At 43.4% G+C, this 25093-nt stretch overlaps 1 protein-coding gene across 1 annotated transcript in view; it reads right to left on the bottom strand.

Moving 5' to 3' along the window:
- Window positions 1-2615, bottom strand: part of FAM83B (family with sequence similarity 83 member B) — a 92129-nt gene extending 89514 nt beyond the window's left edge. The window contains exon 1 of the mRNA XM_029058536.2: window positions 2453-2615. The gene's annotated coding sequence lies outside the window, so the exon portion shown is untranslated. The remainder of the gene's footprint in view (window positions 1-2452) is intronic.
- Between the last annotated feature and the right edge of the window lie 22478 nt (window positions 2616-25093).

Here is a 25093-nt window from a genome sequence, read left to right as displayed (position 1 = left end):
CTGCTACACCCTCTTCTCTGAAAAGGCTATCACCCTTCCATGAAAGCCTGCAAGGTTGGGAACACGGTTTGAACCACAGAGAGAGGCAGATTAACTTCATTGCTGATCCAAGGTGAGATTGTACCCTGGCTCACTGTGGGCAGGAATCCGCATCTACCAAATCTGGTATGCAGTACTTTCCCAAGTGCCTACTACAGTGTTCTGCACCCAGCAAGTGCTCAATAAATACAATTAATTGATTGGTTAGTCCTCCTCTAAGGTGCGGCTAGCTACTACATCTTTCAGTCATACCAACACATGCCAGACCCCGACATGCCACACTATCCTTAAAAAGCAACACTCTGTTGCTAAGGCATGCAACTGACACCAGGCCCCCGAATCTGATAAAATGTTAAACCAAAACTCTTGCCTGGATGTAGTGCTAGAATTTGGGTGTGCTTGGGAGTCCAGGGAAATTTGGGTCAACAGCTTGAATGGAGACTTGATCACTTGTATTTCAGCTCCCTGTCTCTCAAATTCCGGGGTGCAAGGTGTCCAAACTCCCTGTTTAAGCTGCCAAGCAGAGACACCCCCTTCACCCCCCAACAAGTTTAAGCCTTGAAGAGCTGGGTCCCTGGGGCAGTCTCGGTCCTTCATCTTCAGCGCTTAGAACAGTGCTTGGCAAATAGTAAGCGCTTAACAAATACCATCATTATTATGATTATTATTCCCGTTCATCCCAGATTGGCGTTTATTCATCCAGTCGTATTTATGGAACGCTTGCTGAGTGCAGAGCACTGTACTAAGTGCTTGGGAAAAGTAAGATACAGCAATAAGGAGAGCCAATCCCTGCCCACAATGAGCCCACAAGCGTTGGTTTACAAATAGTAAATAGGCACCTCCTGCCTATCAGCCCACTATTCCAAGCCACTCCAGACTGCTCACCACACCCCCAACCCCACCCTGTCCATCCCCCTGCAGTCCCCACTGACCCCACAGTGCCCCCACACCCAAGCCTGTGGGGGTCTGGATGGCGACAATCCAGAGGCCTAAGCAGCGAGGTGGGGAGCACCCAATTAACTTCCCCATCCCGGGAAACCGGAGATTCAAAACCCGAGTCGCGCCAAAGGAGAAGAGCAAGACAGCAAGAGGGAAAATCCAAGAGGGAAAGACAAAAGACAATCCAAGAGGGAAAGAGAGCAAGGGGGCGGGGGGCAATCCAGGAGGGAAAGACCAAAAGAGGGACAATCCACGAGGGAAAGAGAGCGAGAGGGAAAATCCAAGAGGGAAAGACTAAAAGACAATCCAAGAGGGAAAGAGAGCAAGGGGGAACAATCCAGGAGGGAAAAAGAGCAAGGGGGGGAAATCCAAGAGGGAAAGACAAAAAGACAATCCAAGAAGGAAAGAGAGCAAGGGGGGACTATCCAGGAGGGAAAGACCAAAAGAGGGACAATCCATGCTGGAAAGAGAACAAGAGGGAAAATCCAAGAGAGAAACACAATCCAAGAGGGGGAGAGAGCAAGGGTGGGGGGGAGGGGGAGACAATCCAGGAGGGAAAGACCAAAAGAGGGACAATCCACGAGGGAAAGAGAGTAAGGAGGACAATCCAGGAGAGAAAGACCAAAAGAGGGACAATCCACACTGGAAAGAGAGCAAGAGGGAAAATCCAAGAGGGAAACACAATCCAAGAGGGGGAGAGAGCGGGGGCGGGGGGGGGGGGGGCAATACAGCAGGGAAAGACCAAAAGAGGGGCAATCCACAAGGGAAAGAGAGCAAGGGGGACAATCCAGGAGGGAAAGACCAAAAGAGGGCCAATCCACATTGGAAAGAGAGCACGAGGGAAAATCCAAGAGGGAAAGACAATCTAAGAGGGGGAGAGAGCGGGGGCAGGGGGTGGCAATCCAGGAGGGAAAGACCAAAAGAGGGACAATCCACGAGGGAAAGGGAGCAAGGGGGACAATCCAGGAGGGAAAGACCAAAAGAGGGACAATCCACGAGGGAGAGTAAGGAGGACAATCCAGGAGGGAAAGACCAAAAGAGGGACAATCCACACTGGAAAGAGAGCAAGAGGGAAAATCCAAGAGGGAAAGACAATCCAAGAGGGGGAGAGAGCAAAGGTGGGGGGGGGGGGGGGCAATCCAGCAGGGCAAGACCAAAAGAGGGGCAATCCACGAGGGAAAGAGAGAAAAGGGGGACAATCCAGGAGGGAAAGCCCAAAAGAGCGACAATCCACACTGGAGAGAGAACAAGAGAGAAAATCCAAGGGGGAAGGACAATCCAAGAGGGGGAGAGAGCAAGGCGGGGAGGACAATCCAGGAGGGAAAGACCAAAAGAGGGACAATCCACGCGGGGAAGAGAGAAAATCCCCGCGGCCGGGCAGGACGGGCTGGGATGGGGGGCGGATGGGAGGACCCTAACTTCTCCCACCCTCGTCCCCTGCGATCCGAGCCTCCCTCGGGGGAGCCTCACTCACCGCGGGAGGGACAGACGGCCGGCCGGCCGGCCGGACGGGGAGCGCTCCTCCTTCCCAAAGCCGGCGATGGGGAGGGGGAAATCCGAAGGCCGGCGGAGCGTTAAGCGGAAGGTCGGGAGCCCCGGGGAGGCCGGCGGGAGGACGGACGGGGCGGGCCGGTGAAGAAGAGCCGGTCCCGCAGAGCCAACCCCTTCCGAGCAAAGTACAAAAAAGGCTCCCTCTGCGCACGCAGCCGCTGGCGGGAGCCGGGAAACCTGCCCTGCCCCCGGGCCCGCCGCCCGCCCTTCAACAAGGACCGGCCCCGCTCCGCTCCTCGGCTTCATTCATTCAGTCGCATTTATTGAGCGCTTACTAGGTGCACTGGACTAAGCGCTTGGAATGGGACCAACCCGCAACAGCCAGAGGCCAGCCCTGCCCCACGACGGCCTCACGGTCCAAAAGGGGGGGAGACAGACAGGAGAGCCAAATGATAATAATAATGTTGGTATTTGTTAAGCGCTTACTATGTGCAGAGCACTGTTCTAAGCGCTGGGGGAGATCCAGGGCAATCAGGTTGTCCCATATGAGGCTCACAGTTAATCCCCATTTGACACATGAGGGAACTGAGGCCCTGAGAAGTGAAGTGACTTGCCCACAGTCACACAGTGGACAAGTGGCAGAGTCGGAATTCGAACCCATGATCTCTGACTCCCAAGCCCGGGCTCTTTCCACTGAGCCTTGCTGCACTACTATTACTAATAATGATGGCATTTGTTAAGCGCTGACTATGTGCAGAGCACTGTTCTAAGCGCTGGGGTAGTTACTGGGCAACCAGGTTGTCCCATATGAGGGTCACAGTCTTAATCCCCATTTTCCAGATGAGGTAACTGAGGCCCAGAGAAGTGAAGTGACTTGCCCAAGCTCACATAGCTGACAAGTGGCAGAGTCGGCATTCGAACCCATGATTTCTGACTCCCAAGTCCGGGCTCTTTAAACTGAGCCATGCTGCTTCTCTAAGAGAACAGAACAAAACAAAATAACAGGAGATGCACCGTGACTCAGTGGGAAAAGCCTGGGCTGGGGAGTCAGAGGTCAGGGGTTCGAATCCCGGCTCCGCCACGTGTCGGCTGTGCAACTGTGGGCAAGTCACTTAACTTCTCTATGCCTCAGTTACCTCATTTGTAAAATGGGGATTAAGACTGTTAGCCTCACGTGGGACAACCTGATTACCCTGTATCTACCCCAGCGCTTAGAACAGTACTGTGCACATAGTAAGCAGTTAGCTACCAACATTATTATTATTATTAATATTAACATCATCAAGATAAATAGAATCAAGGGGAGGTACACCTCATTAAGAAAATAAATAGGGGGAAAAATAATATATACAAATGAGCACAGTGCTGAGGGGAGGGAAAGGGAGAAGCCGGGGGACAAAAGGAAAGGGGAGGAGGCCACATAATGATAACAATAACTTGGTATTTGTTAAGCACTATGTGCCAAGCACTGTTAAACAAGCTAATCAGTTTGTCCCACATAGAGCTCACAGTTTTAATCCCCATTTTCCAGATAAGGTAACTGAGGCACAGAGAAGTTAAGTGACTTGTCCAAAGTCACACAGTTGATAAGGGCCCTCGTCGGGGTTAGAACCCACAACCTCTGACTCCCCAGCCTGTGCTCTTTCCACTGAGCCACGCTGCTTCTCATCAACATTCTCGCTCAGACCGGCCTAGAGCAGCCCTGAGGAAGACACGAGGTCCCAGGCCCCTGATACTCATTCGTTATTAATTATAACGATGAATGATTATGAGAAGCATTGTGGCTCCGGGCAAATAGCCCGGGCCTGGGAGTCACGAGGTCCTGGGTTCTTCACACTTCTTCATGATCATTATTGATGATGAGAAGCAGTGTGGCTGAATGGAAAGAGCCTGGGCTTGGGAGTCAGGAGGTCTTGGGTTCTTCATACTTATTCATGATTATCATTATTTATTATTAATAATGATTAATGATTATGAGAAGCCATGTGACTCAGTGGAAAGAGATCGGGCTTGGGAGTCACAAGTCCTAGGTTCTTGATACTTATTCATGATTATCATTATTGATTATAACGATCAATGGTTATGAGAAACAGTGAGGCTCAGTGGAAAGAGCCGGGATTGGGAGTTATGAGGTCCTGGGTTCTTGATATTTATTCATGATCATTATTTATTATAATGATTAATGATTATAAGAAGCAGTGTGGCTCAGTGGAAAGAGCCCGGGATTGGGAGACACAAGGTCTTGGGGTTTTGATACTATATAAATGATTATCATTATTAATTCTAATGATGAATAATTATGAGAAAGAGTGAGGTTCAGTGGAGAGAATTGTCCTTCCTAAGCACTCAGTACAGTGCTCTGCACATGGTAAGCGCTCAAAAAATACGACTGAATGGATGAAAACCCGTGCTCTTGCTACTTAGCCGCCTGGGTTCTAATCCTAGTTTCGCTACTTGTCTGCTGCACGACCTTGAGTAAGTCACTTCACTTCCCTGGGCCTCGTTACTTCATCTGTAAAATGGGGATTGAGACTGTGAACCGCACACGGGACAGGGACTGTGTCCCACCCAATTTCCTTGTATCCACCTCAGCGCTTAGTACAGTGACTGGCACATAGTAAGCGCTTCACAAAAACCATCATTGGAGAAGCAGCATGACTAGGTGAAAAGAGCATGGGCTTCGGAGTCAGAGGACATGAGTTCTAATCCCGGCTCCACCACTCGTCTGCTGGGTGACCTTGGGCGAGTCACTTCACTTCTCTGTGCCTCAGTTCCCTCATCTGTAAAATGGAGATTGAGACTGTGAGCCCCACGTGGGACAGGGACTGTGTCCAACCCGATTTGCTTGTATCCCCCCCAGCACTTAGTACAGTGCCTGACAACATAGTAAGCGATTAACAAATACCATCATTATTATTATTAGTTATTGTTATTATTATCATTACTGAAAGGTGGGCCAGGGACGCAGGGCAGGGTGGGGGACCCAGCCTGGAGGCCAAGGTCGACCGCCGCTGGGGATCTCCCCACCTGGCAATGAGGAGACTTCGGGTTCTTCAAGTTTCCCCCCTCCCGACTGAACCATAGCCCCCTATGCCCCGGTTTCCACCTGGGGAAAGAGGACTGGGCTGGGCAGATAACTAGGTGGGCCATCCTCAACTCTGACACTTACTCCTCTGTCTCTCACGAGTGGGGCTGCAGAGGAGTTGAAGTGAAAACACTAATCACACTCCATTCATTCAGTCGTATTTATTAAGCACTTACTGTGTGCAGAGCAATGTACTAAGTGCTTGGGAAAGTACACTAAAGCAAAAGAAACAATCCCTGACCACAACGATCTGAGGGGGAGACAGACATGAATACAAGTGAAGTTACTCTTTGGGTATACGTCTACTTGAAGCTGGCAGGTAATAATAATAATAATAGTTGTTATATGGTATTTGTTAAGTGCTTACTATGTGCCAAGCACTGTTCTAAGCTCTGGGGTAGATACAAGGTAATCAGGTTGTCCCAAGTGGGTATCACCATCTTAATCGCCAGTTAACAGATGAGGTAACTGAGGCACAGAGAGTTAAGTGACATGCCCAAGGTCACACAGCAGGCTGATGATAAACCGTGCAGTCAGACCTCCATAAAACCTTAGTACATGTCCAGAATTGTCCATGGATTCTGTGTCAACTCGCTCTGTGGCCACAGATAATCATTCATTTCATTCATTCAATCGTATTTATTGAGCACTTACTGTGTGCGAAGCACTGTACTAAGTGCTTGGAAGGTACAATTCGGCAACAAATAGAGGCAATCCCTAACCAACAATGGGCTCACAGTCTAGAAGAGGGGAGACAGACAACAAAACAAACAAACAGAAAAACAAATAGACTGGCATCAAAAGCGTCAATGTAAATTAGAATTACAGATAGATACATGTCATTAATAAAATAAATAGAATAATAAAATAATAAATACATATATACTCAAGTGCTGTGGGGCCGGGAGAGGGGTTGAGCAGATGGAGGGAGTAGGGGCAATGGGGAGGGGAGGAAAAGGGCGGCTCAGTCTGGGAAGGCCTCCTGGAGGAGATGAGCTTTCAGTAGGGCTTTGACAGGGGCAAGTGTGCTAGATAAACGATTAACCATTTAGCAGCGATAATAAGTCTGGAGTTAATGAAGTTACTACTATTCCATTTAAAACTTCCTTGCCAGAGTTTACACTTTAGCTCCAAACCCCTCCTCCACAGACAAACTTTCTCATAGAAATGAGGCTTCACATAATAATAGGATTTTTAGGGAAAATTGGATTCCACTTGTACTTGAAATTAGATTGAACAGGAGAACGTGAGTGTCTTAGAGGAGAAATTTTTGACCTACCATTGGGATGTTGCACTGGAAGATTTGTAACACTTTCTTCCCAATTATTTGCATGATTCTCTCATATTATATATTGAATTCCTTCCCACTATTTCTGATCATTTTCACATCCCACCCTCAAGGCATCATTAAATTCACTTGCTCAGCAATGCTTCTCACATAATGCCTATTCTCAGTAGAGTACTCTATTTCATTGGTACTTCTACAACCTCTTCAAAGTAAATGAAATTTTTAAAGGAGCGGTAATTAACAGAATTATTCACCTGCAACTGGAAATAATTCTATTAACCATAATTTTTAGTGTTGGAAGAGAATGAAATCAAGTGAAACCATGAAGAGATAAAGGTCACCAAGATCACACATAGGTACAGGAAGGAAAGTTGAATTAGAAAACCAATCAATACACATCTACTGAGCATCTACTGTGCACGGAGCACTGTACTACACACTTGGGTCATTCAATCAATTAATGGTATTTATCCAGTGCTTACTGTGTGCATCCATCCACTTATTAAAACACTCACCCCCTTTCTTCTTCCATGCCTGACCATCATCTTCAAACCACTTATTCTCCAGGGCTCCTTCCCCACTAATTCATTCATTCATTCAATCACATTTATACAGCGCTTACTGTGTGCAGATCACTGTACTAAGTGCTTAGAAAGTACAATATAGTAATAAAGAGAAATAATCCCTGCCCTCAAGGAGCTTACAGTCTAGAAGTGGGGGAGACAGACAAGTGAACGGGCATCCTATGTTTCCTCTATCTTAGAAAAACCCTCTCTGGGTCACATGGATCCCTCCAGTTAACACCCCATCTCCCTTCTACCATTCCTCTCCAGACTCCTCAGGCAAGTTATCTATACCTCCACTTCCTTTCCTCCAGTTGTCTCCTTGACACCCCTCCAATCTGCCTTCTGTCACCTTCACCTGCAGAAACTGCCTTCTCAAACGTCACCAATGCTCTTATTTCTAAATCCAACAGTCTCTACTCCAATCTAATACTCCTTGACCTCTCAGCTGCCTTCGACACTGTGGACCATCCCCTTCTCGATCCCCTCTCTACCCTTTGTGCCACTCCCACCTCTCCACCCCACCCCATCCCTGTCCTCCTCTGCCAGGGTCACCCCTCATTTTCATCCCCCCAGTTCCATCTCCCATCAACTCACTCCCATTCAAACCCTCCTACCCCTCACGCTGGCCGCTTCCCCCACCCCCCACTTAGCAGATGCCAAGTTTGACATGTGGAACCCCCACTCCATCATGGGAAGCTCCCCTTCATCCTTGACCTGTCTGTTCTTGTTCCTGTCTGAATCACTCCTTGCCATCACTGAAACCACTCTCCCCAGAGGACACTGTTTCCCCTGCTGCTCTCTCCAGAGGGGACCTCTTCTCCCTCTCCCCCAGATTCACTGGGAAAGGATGAGGTATTGGCTTCCTTCGCCCGTCCCAAGGCCACTTTCACACCATTCCACCACCCTCCATCCCTTTCTTTCCCTTTCTTTGAAGCCCCTATCATCCTCCTCTACCACCCACTCCAAATTCTAGTAGTTGTCATTTACCACCCCCCCAGGTCCCACCTTCAACTTCTTTAATCATTTTGATCCCTTTTTTCACAGTCCTCCTCTCCTTCTCCACTTTGATCCTTGGGGACTTCAATATCCACATAGATGTACCTGATGACCCTTCTAATGCCCACCTTCTATCACTTCTCAACTCCGCTGACCGCCTGCTCCACCCCACCTCACCCACTCACCAACTTGGACACACACTCGATCTCATCATCTCTAACTAATGCGCAATCTCTACCCTCACCAACTCTGAAATCCCTCTACTGATTACAGCCTCCTCATTTGCCTCCTTTCCCACATACCTCCTCCCCATAAATCTGTACTATTCCCTAACAGAAACTTCCAATCCCTGGACCACATCCAATATTCTCAATTCATTTAGTCTCCATACACAAATGACCAACTCTTGATGACCAAATAAATGTTCTCAATACCACCTTCTCCACTGAACTCAACTCATTCGCTCCCCTATCCCTTTGTCAATCTCGTACCACTGACCTATAGCCCTGGATCATCTGCACAGTCGGCCTTCTTCGCTCTTGTGCTCAAGCCGCAGAGCGCTGCTGGTAGAAATCTAAATATCAGGCTGACTTTGTCCACTTTAAGTTTATCCTTGCATGCTTTAACTCTTCCCTCTACTCTGCTGGGCAAAACTATTTCTCTACCCTTATTGACACCCATGCCCATTACCCTCGCCAGTTATTTCAGACATTTAACTCGCCCCTCAGGCCCCTTATCCTGCCATCTCTCCCATCCCTTACCCCCAGTGACCTGGCCACCTGCTGTATTAAAAAAATTTACATAATCAGGTGTGAGTTCCCTAAAATCGCCCCTGCCCTTCCTCATTCCCTCCCACTTCTGGCCCCCTCTTCAACTCTCCCATCTTTCCCAGCAGTAACTCTAGAGATCTCCTGCCTCCTCTCAAACGACACCCCCTCCACATATGCATTGGACCCCATTCCTTCACACCTTATAAAAACTCTCACCCCTTTCCTCCTTCCCTCCCTATCAGCCATCTTCAGCTGTTCACTCTCCAGTGGCTTCTTTCCCACTGACTTAATACACACCCATGTCTCCCTCATCCTATGAAAACCCTCCTTTGACCACACAGCTCCCTCTACTCCTCTACTTATTGTCCCTTCTCCCTCCTACCATTCTTTTCCAAACTCCTTGAGCAAGTCGTCTACACTCACTGTCTCAAATTCTTCTCCTCCAATTCTCTCCTGGACCCCCCCCAATCTAGCTTCCTTCCCCTTCATTCCACTGAAACTGATGTCTTTCTTGCCAAATTCAACGTCTCCTCTATCCTAATCATCCTTGACCTCTCAGCTTCCTTTGACACTGTGGACCACCTCCCTCTCCTGGAAATGTTAATCAACCTTGGCTTCATTGACTCTGTCCTGTTCTGTTCTCCTCTTAGCTCTCTGGCCATCCATTTTCAGTCTTCTTCATGGGCTCCTCCTCTGCCTCCCATCCCCTAACTATGGGGGTCCCTCAAGGACCAGTTCTTGGTCCCCTTCTATTCTCCATCTACACTCATTCCCTTGGAAAACTCATTTGTTCCCATGGTTTCAACTACCACTTCGATGCAGATGATACCCAAATCTAAAACTCCTCCCCTGATCTCTCTTCCCCTCTCCAGGCTCGCCTCTCCTCCTGCCTTCAAGACATCGCTACTTGGATGTCCTCCCATAAATTCAAACTTATCATGTCCAAAACAGTGCTCCTTATCTTCCCATCCAAACCCTCTTCTCTCCTGGACTTTCCCATCACTGTAGATGGCACCACCATACTTCCTGTCTCACAAGCCCATAGCCTTGGCATTATCCTTGACTCCTCTCTCTCATTCAATCCACATATTCAAAATCTGTCACCAAACCATGTCAGTCCCACCTTCACAACCTTGCTAAAATCTGCCCTTTCCTCTCCAACCTAACTGCTACAGTGTTAATATAATCACTCATCCTATTCTGCCTAGATTGCTGCACCAGCCTTTTTGCTGACCTCCCAACCTCCTGCCTCTCCCCACTCCAGTCCATACTTCACTCCACTGCCCAGATAATCATTCTACAGAAAAGTTCAGGACATGTCACTGCCCCTCCTCAAAAATCTCCAGTGGTTGCCTATCCACCTCTGTATCAAACACAAACTCCTCACCATTGGTTTTGAAGCACTCCATCATCTCACCCTCTCCTACCTCACCAAGCTTCTCTACTTCTGTACTTCCCCCACCTCCCGCTCTCTATTCTTCCCCCTTCCCCTCCCCTCAGCACTTTGCATATTTGTATATATTATTTATTACCATTTTTATTTTGTTAATGAGGTGTATATCTCCATGATTCTATTTATCTTGATGCTGTTTTGTTTTGTTTTGTTCTGTTTTGCTTTGCTGTCTGTCTCTCCCGTTTAGACTGTGAGCCCATTATTGGGCAGGGATTGTCTCTGTTGCCGAATTGTACATTCCAAGTGCTCAGCACAGTGCTCTGCACATAGTAAGTGCTCAATAAATACTATTGAATGAATCAATTTGTCCAGACTGCACACTTCACTCCTTTGGTGCTAACCTTCTCACTTTGCCTTGATCTCTCCTGTCTCACTGCTGACCTCTGGCCTATGTTCTAGCTCTGGGCCTGGAGTGCTCTCCCTTCTCAAATCCACCAGGCAATTAATGTCCTCTGCCTCAAAGTCTTACTGAAGGCACAACACTCCAAGAGGCCTTCCCAGTCTAAGCCCCACTTTTCCTCATCTACCACTTCCTTCTGTGTCACCCTGACTTGCTCCTTTTGCTCTTCCCCCACTCCCTGCCCCAGAGCACTTATGTATATATCTGTAATTTTATTTATTTATATTCATGTCTCCTTATTTGTACTGATGTCCCTCTCCCCTCCTCTAGAGTGTGAGCTTGTTATGGGAAGGGATTGTCTCTCTTTATTGCTGTATTGTACTTTCTAAGCACTTAGTACAGTGCTCTGCACACAGTATGTGCTTAATAGATACAATTGAATGAATGAATGAATGGGAGAAGGGAGATGGGGAAATTGCTGGATGGTGCCAAATAATATGAGCTCTGTGCCTGAGAAAGAAGTGAAAGCTAAAAGAAAGCAGGGGAATACTGAAAATAGAGAGGGAGAAGCAAATTGATTTCATCCGTAGTGTGGCCTTTAGGGTAATTTTCTATTTTTTTGGTCTCACAACCTTTCCCAAATGCTATTCAGTTTATCAGTGCACACTATTACTTATTCTGAAGTGTCTACACTTAAAGTATTACACTTGCCCTGGGATCTAGCTGCCCTAAAGAGGCTTACATTTGGAAAGACAAAAACTGAAGAAAAATTATAGAGGTTGGGGGTGGTTGGGGGGTGGAGGGGAGGGTTTAAAATAGCCTCCATTTCTTAAGACCATGAGCAGTACTATTCCTGGGTCAGTCAATGGTCCTTCCAGTCAATCTTGTACTAATCCTGAAAACATGTTATGTTTATTCAAGAAAAATTAGCTAAGGTTGAAAAAATGCTAGCTTTCACATTCTGGCCTGGTTGTATGCAGGTTATTCTAGTGGTCTCAAAGACTTTATGCCCTTCCTTGATTGTTGATTTCTATTTCAATGCTCAGCTATTTTTTCTCACACACCACAGGACTGCATTACCATCCATGTGGCATGTAATAAGAGCTGGCCTGTCAGAGCTAATGGGGGAGGAATCTGAGACAACTTTACCTCCAGACATTTTCCAAGCACTCAGAGCTCAAGCAAAGAAGTTTAGTGTAATACCCAGGAAGAGGAAACAGGAGAAAACTAACCCAGGTTAAAATATCTACCCACATCTAGATATATGGGCTTTAATATTTCCACACTATTTTAAGTATACAGGAAAAGATCTCAAAATACACACACAAAGTTTTGAACGTGTGCTCTCATGCAATATCACTTGGGCAACACATTTAGAAGTCTACCAGTTTTATAAAGCAAAGACTGCATCACACATACAGTGTTGGCCGAGCCTTGGTTGTGACAGTGTTCAGATTTATATTGGAGCTAGAAATGGAGTTCAGAGGATTTAAGGGGAAGTAGGAAACATATTCTGACAGCATGGGCTGCCTAGTAACTCTACTTCGCAGAAGTCAGAATCATCTGGAAATGGGAGACAATCTGAGAGTTGGGCAGAGCATTTAAATTCACTAGAGGGATTTTTAGAACCGTGGAGATTTGAGCCTATTTGAAGGCAGAAGGAAAGGACCCAGCCAGGAGTTAGAGGTTGAAGAGACCAGTTAGGGAGGGAAAGGAAATCAGGTGTTGCTAGGAAGTGAGAGAGGATAGGGTCAGAGACATAACTGAAGTGGGAGGATTAGGAGAGCAGCAGCTCTTTGAATTTTCTTTTTAGACAACATGACTTTTTTTGATCAGTTTAACCACAATCCTGTCACAATATTTGCTATTGCAAGTGACAACTATATTACACTGTTTCAAGATATGCTACAGTGCAGCTTTATAGCATTCTGGTTCCTGTCTTAGCCTACCCAAATAGCCTATTCTTCAACTTCAACAAAACATCCCTATGTCATGTTTTCTTTCTTCAGCTGACTTAAAGTGAGTGACAACAAACCTATAGAATCTCATCATAAGTGGCTTTGTTGTTTAGCTGAATGTGGTGCCAATAACCTTTTGAGAGAGTTGGTTAGCTAGGGCCACTCCCTTATACCAGACATACTGCAAAAAATAATCCTAGACACTGTCGTCAGAGGTGAACTATAATTACTGATACAGTATTAACAATTTTATATTTTTGTTGATCTACGGTAACTCTAGCCAAGATTTTACATGCAGGAAGAAATCATTTTGTCTGTTGCCACAACTGGGTGCCTCAGTTCTAGTGTCAATGACAAAAATACACCATAGTTAGTCATGTTCAGTTAACTGTTAACTTGAATGTTTACAGCTGTTTACCGCTACCAAAGTGGAAACCTACCTTTTAAATAACAAGGCAAATCATTAAAAAATAGCAAAGTACGTTCAGGCGTGGACAATTTAGACAATTCAGCCCACGTGCCCTTGTTTTCTTTATTTTTTCACTGCTTCTCTGCTTTTAGTAATAAATAGCAGTCACGGTATTTACTGAGCACTTACTGGTTGCAATGAGCTGTATTAAGCCCTGGGGAAAATATGACAGAAATACAAGACCCACTCCCTAACCACTTATATTCTTGAACTCTATCAAGAAAGACAGATATGATTATTTACAACTTCATTTGACTACTTATTAATGCCTGCCATCCCACAAAGGGCAGAGAAATAAAGCTACATAAAAGATGTAAAATCAGCTCTGAGAAAGTAATACTTTTTTAAGATAAAATTATTACTTTAGCTGAAACCATTGACTTCTATGAGATTTAAGTATTATCTGTAGATTTCACTTTTTCCACGATATCCTTCCCACCTACTGCCCAGAAAATGGTTGTGCATCAGCACTTTACTATATAATTGTGGCATTTGTTTAATTTCATTCATTCATTCAATAGTATTTATTGAGCGCTTACTATGTGCAGAGCACTGTACTAAGCACTTGGAATGTACAATTCGCCAACAGAGACAATCCCTGCCCAATGATGAGCGTGCTAAACACTGCACTAAACACTGGGATAGATACAAGATAATTGGGATGTTAACAGTCCCTGACCCACATAGGGCTCCCAGTCTTAATCTCCATTTTACAGAAGTGGTACCTGAAGCCCAGAGAAGTTAAATGATTTACCCAAGGTCACACAGTGGACGAATGGCAGAGCAGAGATTAGAAACCAGGACGGACCTTTTGACTCCCAGGCCCCTATTCTATCCAATATTTGAATATTGGTGAAATAAAATATGTTAAATCTCTAACTTTCTGCCTGCTACTTAGTATTTTAACCTCCTCTCTCTTCATGTTGTTGTCCCAGTACCAGAGAGGTCTCTGAGAGAAATTTCCTCCTACTGAAGGCATTTGTCACATGTTCCAACAGGTTCATGAATATAAGCCAGGTTGGACCCACCAGCTAAAGTGGCCTGAGTCAACTGGTGGGAAGAAAGAGAGTGTCCTGGTTAGCCTGTGCTCTTCTGTCCTAATTTAGGGCCTCCTCTGACCTCCCCTGTCATGGCACCCCTTCAGTCAATTTAGCCACTGGGCATATATCTATCTGTTTCGTTAAATACTTTTTTTATCATTTGTATATGTGCTCTTGTTCTTTTTCTTAATATATATATATATATATAACATATAGACATTTATCAATCAGTTACTGCTTGCAAGGCACTGTACTAAACATTTAGGAAAGTACAGTACAATTGATTTGGGAGATGTGTTCTTTAAGGAGTTTGCAATCTAAAGGGTAAGATAGACATTAAAATAAATTATGGATGTGTACATATATGCCGTAGGGCTGAGGGTGGGGTGAATATTAAGTGCTTGAAAGTATGCAGATCCAAGTGCATAGATGATACAGAAGGGAGAGGGAACAGGGGAGGTGAGTGCTTTAGTTGGGAAAAGCCTCTTGAAAAAGATGTGACTTTAGTAAGTCTTTGAAGATGGGGAGATTTGGCAATGCTCACCTCCCTTATTTAACTGTAAACTCTTTGAGGGCAGGGTCCAAGTTTTTTTACTTCTCTGGTCTGCTCTCAATAATAATAATAATAATGATATAATAATAATAGTATTTAAGTGCTTACTATGTACCAAGCAATGTTCTAAACACTGGGGTAGATACAAGTTAAACTCAGGTTGGACACAGTCTCTGACCCACACTCTTAATCCCCATTTTACAGATGAGCTGAGGTCCAGAGAAGTTGAGTGACTTGCCAAGGTTACACAGCAGACCTGATGAAAAAGGATTAGAACACAGATCCTTCTGGCTCCCAGGACCACGCTCTCTCTACTAGTCCATACTGCTTCTCAAGTACTGAGAACTGTGCTCTTCAAACAGTGGGCACCTGCTATGATGATCTCTGCCCACAGTGGCACAGTAGGTGCCTAGTTCAGAGCTCAACACATCACTGGTCCTCAGTCCATGCTATTGATAATGAGGGCAGGGGTCATATCTACTAATTCTATTGTACTGTCCCAAGTGCTTAGTACAGTGCTTTGTGCACTTAATGTGGCTGGGGGGGAAACAGACATCAATATTTATGAGTAAATAGATAAATAAAGGCCCACCTGTAAACCCTGCCCTAAATAACTGAAGCCCTTGAATACATAACCAAGGCAATTAACAATGACCCATAGGTGGTTCCTTCTTTAATTACCAGCTGTTAATGGGAGGATCCTTGAACAGTTTAGACAGGATCAAGCCCATCCTATACAGACAAAAGAAGCACTAAGCGTCTGTCAGCTCTGAAAGACATAGGACCTCAACTTCTGGTAGAGAGAGCACTCTTCATCATATCAAGTGTTTTCCCCTTGAAAATTTACAACATGTATAATTGAATGGATTTAGCAAGAGGCACATATGAAAAAATGCTTTGGGATTTAGTAGAAACAATTCCTTTTAGATGAAGGCAAAACTTTGTATGTTCTCATATTCCCTTTCACAGAGATATGTGGGGCCTTTTTTCTGGTTGAAAAAGAGATTCAGGAACTTTTATTAAATTCTGATTCTAGGCAGTATTTTGGGGGGAGACAGAAAAGGAAAGGAGTTCAAATTTGGGTGATCCAAAAATTGAATACGCTGAGTGGAATGATTGATTTTAATATGCAGAAAAAGCTCACCTATTTCAACATATGGGAGAGTTTTTCCATCTGATTTACCTCATAATTTTCAGGCCCGAGTCCTCTCTCAACTATCCAAAACTCTGTCCCTGACACCAGGACACGATCCCTTTCCCTAAATATCCCTCCTGTTTCTTGTTCTTCCATTGTCCCGCATTCTTTCTTTCAGCCTATTTCTTCCTTTCGTCTTTGAGTTCTTTCTTGTGCCCTTTTTTTATATCTTCCTCTTCTCTGTTCTCCGATTTTCCCTCTTGTTCTTTGGGGTTTTTTGTTGTTGTTCTTGCTGTTTTTTACCTCCCTCTTTTTACTATGTTTTGTTTTTTCTCAAGGGTCCTTCTTTCCCCTCCTGATGTCTACCACTCTCTCTTTCCTTGTGTAACTGGATCCTTACTTTAAGGAGAGAGGTGGCATGGTCTCAGTGATCCTTGAATTCCGATGGTGCCCAGGAATGGGGTGGAGGGATGGTGCTGTATATAGGCCAGAGTCCCATGAATGATTTTGTGAGGGCACATACCTAGGACACATCCCTAGTACTTCTCAAGACAGTTTTGCCACATTCATCACTTTACCACCCTTAGATATGGTAGTTCACTGCCTCTGAAGTCAATCAATCAAACAGTGGCAATGAGCACTGTACTAATCACTTGTGAGAGTACAAAGAAATTAAAATTGTTAAAACAATCCCTGCCCTCAAGGAATTTACAATCTAGTGGGGGAACATTATTGTCAATTCCAGTGATGTCATGATCCAACCGAATCCATTACAAACTTAAAATGTGAAATTTCATAAATGTTTGAACCTCTTGAATTACATACATAGTACCATGGCTGCTGACTTCTCTCATCTTTCAGATACTTCCCTCTTCTCACTGGAAATAGAATGAGAGAGCAGATTAAAAGTAAAGGGGTTGTCTGCTCTCAGGGCCCAACTCTAGCTACTGCTCCAACCACTATGTTCATATACTAATCTCGGCTCCACCACTTGTCAGCTGTGTAACTTTGGGCAAATCACCTAACTTCTCTGTGCCTCAGTTATCTCATCTGTAAAATGAAGATGAAGACTGTGAGCCCCAAGTGGGACAACCTGATTACCTTGTATCTATTCCAGCACTTGGAACAGTGCTTGGCACATAGTAAGTGCCTAACAAATACCACCATCATTATTATTATTATATATCCTAGGGCCTCAGGAGTCAGGTCAGTGGCCAGTTGGCTCACAGCTCAACCTGCCTCCTTTCCTCAGGGCAAAGCAATAGTAACTGAAATATAGAATAAAGCCCAGAAAAATCAGATTAGGGAATGGAGAGAACACAGCAACTCCACGTATAAGGAAGAAAGTTGCAGAGGCAACACAGCCTAATGGAAAGAGCACAATCCTGGGAGGAGTCAGAAGACTTTCTTCTTAACCTGACTTCACTGCTTGCCTGCTATGTAATCTTGAGTGAGTTGCTTAACTTCTCTATTGTTCATTTTCCTCATTAGTAAAAGGGGATTTAGTACCTGTTGTCCCTCCCTCCCTACTTATGTTAGTCCCATGTACTTTCTTGTACCTATCCCAGTCCTTTATAGAGTGTTTGGCACAGGAAGCAGCATAGTCTAGTGGAAATAGCATGAGCCTAGGAGTCAGAGGACATGGGTTCTAATCCGGCCCTGCCACTTGTCTTCTGCGTGACCTCGGGAAAGGCACTTCATTTCTCTGTGCCTGTTACCTCATCTGTAAAATGGGGATTGAGACTCTGAACCCCAAGTGGGACAGGGACTGTGTCCAACCTGCAGGGCAGGGGCTGTGTCCAACCTGATTGTCTTGTATCTACTCGAGTTCTTAGAACAGTATTTGGCACATAGTGAGCACTTAACAAATAGCTATGATAGCTATTATTATCAAACGTTAAAATTATCATTATTATTATTACCTATTTACAAGTCAGTGGGACTAGCTTCTTAGACACACACTGTGTCTGATCAGCATCTGATCTGATTATTTTTTAACTGCCCCAGCAATTAATTTAGTGGTTGCAATATACTTAGCATTTAAGAAATAGCATATCTAACTTTAAACTGGAAAGTGAATAGACATGCTCATGGGATTCAGAGTGAAAACAGCTTAAGATCAGAGACAAACTTAATATATTTCCAATAAGTTTTCCCAGATCATAGAGCAGTACTGTATTCACAGTAGAGCACTTAAGTTTTGTAAGGTGAGGATTTTTAGATATGTCAGGAAAACATTTTGGAATAAAAACATAAGAAAAGCATATTTGCAAATCATTGGTAAATGCATACTTTCCAGTATATGAAATAGCAAGTGGAAATTTTGGATCTTTGAAAAGTAGATAGCAAGCAGCAAAACAAACAAGTGAGCACAAGCATGACTAGTTATCAGGAGGAGACAAAGATTACTGTGGCTGCAGAATCACACTCTGGATTCCCTTGACCAGAGAGCTGTTCTGACTTTAAACACCCACTGGAATTTTAAAAAGCAAAAAACAAACAAAAAAATGCAAAAGTCTTTCTCAAAACATGCTGCTTTGAGACAATGTATTTTTCAAAGAAAAATATGTGACAAACTGATCTTGATGTCTTTGTCCACTTCAGCTCTTCCTAGTCCCTCAGCATATGGGTACATATGTGCACACACACACATCTCCACCTTTTAATTTAAGTATTTATTTTTATAATTCTAATGCTTTCCCCTGACTCTAATTATTTTAGTGTCTGCCTCCCCTACTAGATTGTAAACTCACTGAAGGCAAGGATTATGTCTACCTACTCTATTGTTTTCTCACAAAAGGTTGGTACAGTGCTCAATGAATACTCCTGATTGGCTGACTTTGAGGATGGACCTAGAGGTTTTTGGGGTTTTTTTCTTACCACAGATGAGGGGTTTAGACCACTATCCATATTTGAAGACCACAAATTGACAATGCATCATTCTGGATGTGGATGGGTGTGTCTGAAAAGACTGATTATGAGGTTGATACTCCTTAAGCATGGGACAGAGTTAATACTGTCTTTTGGAATATGGATCCAGTGACCACTTGCTACATCTATGAGGAATTTCTCTTAGTTACGAGGAAGAATTTCCTGACCATAAGAGTCAGAAATTGGCTTCTGAGAGGGATTGTTTTAATGGTATTTGTTAAGCACTTATTATGCAGCAGGAACTGTACTAAATGCTGGGGTAGGTACAAACTGCTCAGATTGGACAAAGTCCCTATCCTACATGGGGCTCACTGTCATAATCCCCATTTAGAGATGAGGTAACAGAAGCACAGAGAAGTTCAGTGACTTGTCCAAAGACTACCAGGCCTGTTCTCTTTCCACTTGGACACGCTGCTTCTCATATTCGATTTTGAATCTCTTTCTCTGAGGTCTTTAATTTAGCCTTGATTCTCATAAGATCTGGAAAGATTTTCCTAAAAGCAGGGAAACGGACTAAATGACCACTCAAGATTAATTCAGCCCAGAGATTCTATGATTACATCAATCAATCAATGGTAATTAATGAGCACTTATTGGGTGCATAGCACTGTACTAAGCATTTGGGAGAGTACAATGGAGCTGGTAAACATAATTCTTGCATTTTGAATAGTGTATTTTGCCAAAACTCTGGATGCACTGTAGAATAGAGAATTATGAGATCTTTTAAGGAAGGACTATGCCTTTTATTTCTATAATCCCTTAGAGAGTTTGTGCACTCCCATGGTTTTCACTACCATCTCATATGGATGATTCCCAAATCTCCATCTCAAGTACCAACCTCTACCCATCTCTGCAATCTTGCATCTCCTCCTGCCTTCAGGATATCTCTATGGTATGACCCACTGATGCCGCAAACTCAGCACATCCAAAACTAAATTTCTCATCTTCCCTCCCAAATTCTACCTTCTCATTACTGTTGACAGCACCACTATCCTTCCTGTCTCACAAGCCCACAATCTTGGCATTATACTTGACTCATCTTTCACCTTCAACTCCTATATTCAGTCAGTCACCAAATTTTGTTACTTCCATCTCCACAATATCTCCAAAATTCACTCCCTCCTCTCCATTCAATCTGCTGCCACACGGGGTCAAATGCTTGATTATTGTTATTAGTATTATTATTATGGCATTTGTTAAGTGCTTACTATATGTCAAGCACTGTTCTAGGCATTCATTCACTCATTCAATTGTATTTATTGAGCACTTACTGTGTGCAGAACACTGTACTAAGTGCTTGGAAAGTGAGATTTGGCAACAGATAGAGACAATTGCTACCCAACAATGGGCTCACAATCTAGAAGAGAGGCTCACAGTCTAGAAGGCATGGGGGTAGGTACAAATTAGTCAGGTTGGACACAGTCCCTGGCCCATCTGGGGCTCACAGTCTTAATCCCCATTTTACAGATGATGGAACTGAGGCACAGAAAAGTTAAGTGACTTGTCCAAGGTCACACAGCAGACAAATGGCAGAGCCGGGATTAGAACTCATGTCTTCTGACTCCCAAACCCATGCTCTTGCTACTAGGTCATGCTGCTTCTCATTAATACATCTCCTTGCTGACCATTTCCTTTCAGACCTCCCTGCCTCTTGACTCTCACTTTTCCAGTCCATACTTAACCCTGCTGCCCACATCATTTTTCTTCAAAAGCATTCTTTGAACATCTCCCCCGTTCTCAAGTGATCCACTGGTTGCTCATCTATCTCTAAATCATGCAGAAATTCCTTATCATTGAATTCAAAGCACTAAATTAGCTCTCTCCCCTTTATTTATCCTCACTCCTCTCCCACTATAGCACACTTTGCTCTTCCAGTACCAACCTACTCACTGTCCCTCACTCTGGCCTCATCCTCCACTGACAACTTGCTCATACCCTTCTTCCTGCCTGGGGCTTGCTCTCCCTACATATCTGACAGACTTTAAAACCTTACTGAAATCATATCTCCTCCAAGAAGTCTTCCTGGATTAAGCTCTTATTTCCCCACATTATTTTCTCTCCCCACTGCCTTTCCCATGCACTGAATCCCATCCTCAAGCACTTAGTAATAATAATAATGTTGGTATTAGGTAATGTTGGTAATAGGAGCAATTGTATTTATTATGAGCTTATTGTGTTCAGACACTGTACCAAGTGCTGGAAAAAAAGTGGCAAGGCCTAGTGGATAGAGCATGGGCCTAGTAGTCAGAAGGACCAGGGTTCTAATCCTGGCTCTGCCACTTGTCTACTTTGTGACCTTGGGCAAGCCACTTCACTCTCTGGACCTCAGTTACCTCATTTGTAAAATGGAATTTATGGCTGTGAGCCCTACGTGGGATAGGGACTGTATCCAACCTGATAAACTTCTTTCCCCCCCCAAAAGTTAGTACGATTCCTGGCATATAGTAAGCACTTAACAAATACCATAAAAACTCAGAGTCCACAGTCACAACTGCAGCTCCAGTGATCACTTTACCAGCAGCTGCCACATTCTTCCTGGTACTTGGGTATGGCCACCCCATTTCTTCCTTGTCAGTACTCATGTACATATCCTTGTACTCGGTTACTTATCATGCCAGCAATTCTTTTTAAATGTCTGTCTTCACTGTTAGACGATAAGCTTCCTCGAGGGTAGCGATCATGTCTAGAAACTTTATCATACTTACTACAGCACTCTGTGCAAAGTAAGCTCTCAATAAACACCACTGATTGATTGAGTGGTTTATTATTGCATGTTCCTCATTGACTTATGTAATTTTGAGTTCATACTTCAATAAATGCAGCAGCTGTGGCTACTGATACTGATACTAAAATTTGTCTATCATTCTGAGTCATTCACGGTTATATCCTGCCTTGACTACTGAGTCACTATCCTTATTGACCTCCCTGCCTCCTGTCTCTCTCTTCTCCAGTCCATCCTTAACTTTGCTGCCCAGATAATTTTTAAAACGCCATTCAGTCCATATCTCCCTAAACCTCAAAAACCTCCAGTAACTGCCCATCTAACTCTGAATCAAACAGAAACTCCTTATTACTGGCTTTAAGTCACTCAGTCAGTTCCCCCCAATCCTACCTTACCTCACTGATCTTCTGCTATAACCCAGTCCTCACACATCACTCCTTTAACACTAATCTACTAAGTGTACCACAATCTCATCTATCCCATTGTCGACCCCTTATGCTCATCCTCATTATGGCCTGGTACTCCTTCCCCCTTCATATCCAATAGCTCACTACTCTGCCCACCTTCAAAACCTTCCTAAAATAACTCCCAGGGGCCTTCCCTGACTAAGTTCCCATTTGCTCTATCCTCCCTCTCCTTACAGTCAACACTTGGTTTTGCACCCATTAAGCATTTAGATACTCTCCCCAGTCCCACAAGACTTATATACCTGTCCTTATATTCTACTATTATCCCTATGTGTAATTTATTTTAATGTTGGTCTTTGCCCATAGATGTTAAACTCCATGTGGGCAGCTATAGTGTCTACCACCTCTATTGTATCATACTTTACCAAGTACTTACTTTGTCTGCTTCACACAGTAGACAATAAATACCATTGAGAGTGTGAAAGCTTTCTTTCTTTTTCTGATCTGGAAGGATGGGAAGCGAACACAATTCCAGATACAAAGAAAACCATACACAGCAGCTCTTGGCTATCAAATGATCAATCAAAGGTATTCATTTGAATCTTACTGTGTATGAGACACAGTATAATCAGTCAATCAAAGGTATTTATTGAGCACTTACTATGTGCAGAGCACTGTACTAAGCATTTGGGAGAGTATAATACAAGTGAATTAGCAGAACACTCTCTGCCCATAATGAGTATAAAGCACACACTAGTACAAAGAAGAGGCACAGTGCTTTTCTACAGGAAGTTCCTTATGGAACTCTCTCTCCCATGAGGTTAGACCACAGCTTTTCCCCATTCTAAGGCCCCCTAAATCCCACCTCCTCCAACAATCCTTCCCCAGTGAATTTCCCAGCACTATCAGCCATATCCTTCTTTTAACCAACTCTATCATTTAGACATTTATTTGCACCCTCCTTAGAAATCATGCGTATTATTAACTTTTGAACCCTAATTGTAAATATTTTTATGTTTGTTTCCCCCATTAAAGTGTAAGCTCCTTGTGGGCTGAGAACTAGTCACTTTTTTATTCTGTACTTCCCAAGCACTTAATACTGTGTCCCACCCCAAGTGGTGGCTCAATAAATTCTACTACTACTTAGTAGGATTTTTACTACTATTTCGATTATTACTTGCCACCACTACCCACTACCATTATTATTATAAACATCTTTGACTCTCCTTAATGTTTCAGATTCAAGACTAAGTCATGTGTTCCTCCACTGAGATTTTTCTGGTTGACAATGGAAATCATTTGTTTTTGAGTTACTTCTTGCAGCATTATAATCATTATCAATATTATCATTATCTTCAACTTCATCAATATCATTTATTAAGTGCCCCTTCTAACACTTAATTAAAGCATTAACTACTAATAATAATAAAATAATTAATCAATTAATTTTGTTTCTTCTGTACAATGTTTCTTGATGGTGAAATGGTATAAACAGAATTATGGCAAGTAATTGTATCAACTGATTTTAACCCCCAAAATTGTTTTTATTATTGCCGACTTGATTTTCACTTCCAAAAATTTCAGTGAGCATTCTCAGATAAACCACAGCATTCTGTGCCACAAATATTTTATTCTCATAAGGTCAGTAAAATTGTGCATGAAAACGCCTTGAATTTTTAAAGGAGTTCTTTCTCCAAATTGCATTGGAATGAATCAGATTAGTAGCATTTTAGTAGATATTGACTATATTTTTGAATCATAGACCTAGGGGATGCTCAAGAAATAATCTGGTCCAGTTTATTCACTGTTCCAGGCAAATTAATAATTAACCAACGAAAGAGAGGTTTAGTCTAGGCTGTTGAGTTAAATTAGGTCAAAACAAAGATAATACTTTCAGATACTCTGAAAGATAATTCAGTATCCACATTTTAAGACATTCAAAAAGGCAAAATTTTAAGACCTTTATTCAGATTTTTTGATGTAGTGAGGAGGATTGAGAAACCCTTTTAGGTTTTTTTTGAATTCCAGCAAAATACCGGGGATGAAAATTTTCATGCACTAATCAAAGCACACTCATACAGCTGGACAAAATTGGAGCTAAAGACAGGGCACAGTGAACACAATTTCTCACTCATAAAATACCACACAAGTACAGTTGCCTCTGAAAAAAATTGGAGATGGCACAAATTTCAAAAGTATGATTATTGATCCTGTGACAATTTTATTAAAAGTGAGCCAAGGACACCAAGGATAACTTCATTAGATTGTGTTTTCTGCTCTAATTGGCCTGTTAGGTGTGAACAATAGTTTTCCCTGAATTGAGTTCCAACCTTTTGTACATCCAAACTGATTGACTCTTCTAGCTCCTGACCATATAATTTACTCTCTACTGACTGACTTACATAAAACCACTTGCAGCCTATCAGCTGCTAGGAATTTTCACATCTTCATTAAGATGCAAGAAATACAGGGATTATGAAGGAATTGCCAAAGGAGAAGAAAGTAGGTGGTTCACGAGTGAACTGGTATATGTGAATATCTCTGTAGAAAGTTTCGACATTTGAGGTGGGCAGAATTAGAGCATTATGTTCTAGAACAAGGGTAGCCAAAATACATCCTGCAGCCCATAATCAATTAATCAGTGGTAGCCTCACAGCACTTATGAACAGCTCTGTAATTTATTTATTTATATTAATTTCTGCCTCTCCTTCTAGGCTGTAAGATACCTGTGGGCAGGGAACAAGTCTACCAACTTTGTTATATTGAACTTTCCCAAGTGTTTAGTACAGTGCTCTGCACACAGCACTCAAAGAATACTATGGATTGATTCTCATTTATTGAGGGTTTCCTAAGTGCAGAACACTACTGGAACACTGGGAGAGTACAATACAATAGAGTTAGTAGACATGTT

Source organism: Ornithorhynchus anatinus, chromosome 1 (genome assembly GCF_004115215.2).
Source record: "Ornithorhynchus anatinus isolate Pmale09 chromosome 1, mOrnAna1.pri.v4, whole genome shotgun sequence".
Classification (NCBI taxonomy): Eukaryota; Metazoa; Chordata; class Mammalia; order Monotremata; family Ornithorhynchidae; genus Ornithorhynchus; species Ornithorhynchus anatinus.
This window is presented reverse-complemented; position numbering and strand designations above follow the sequence as displayed.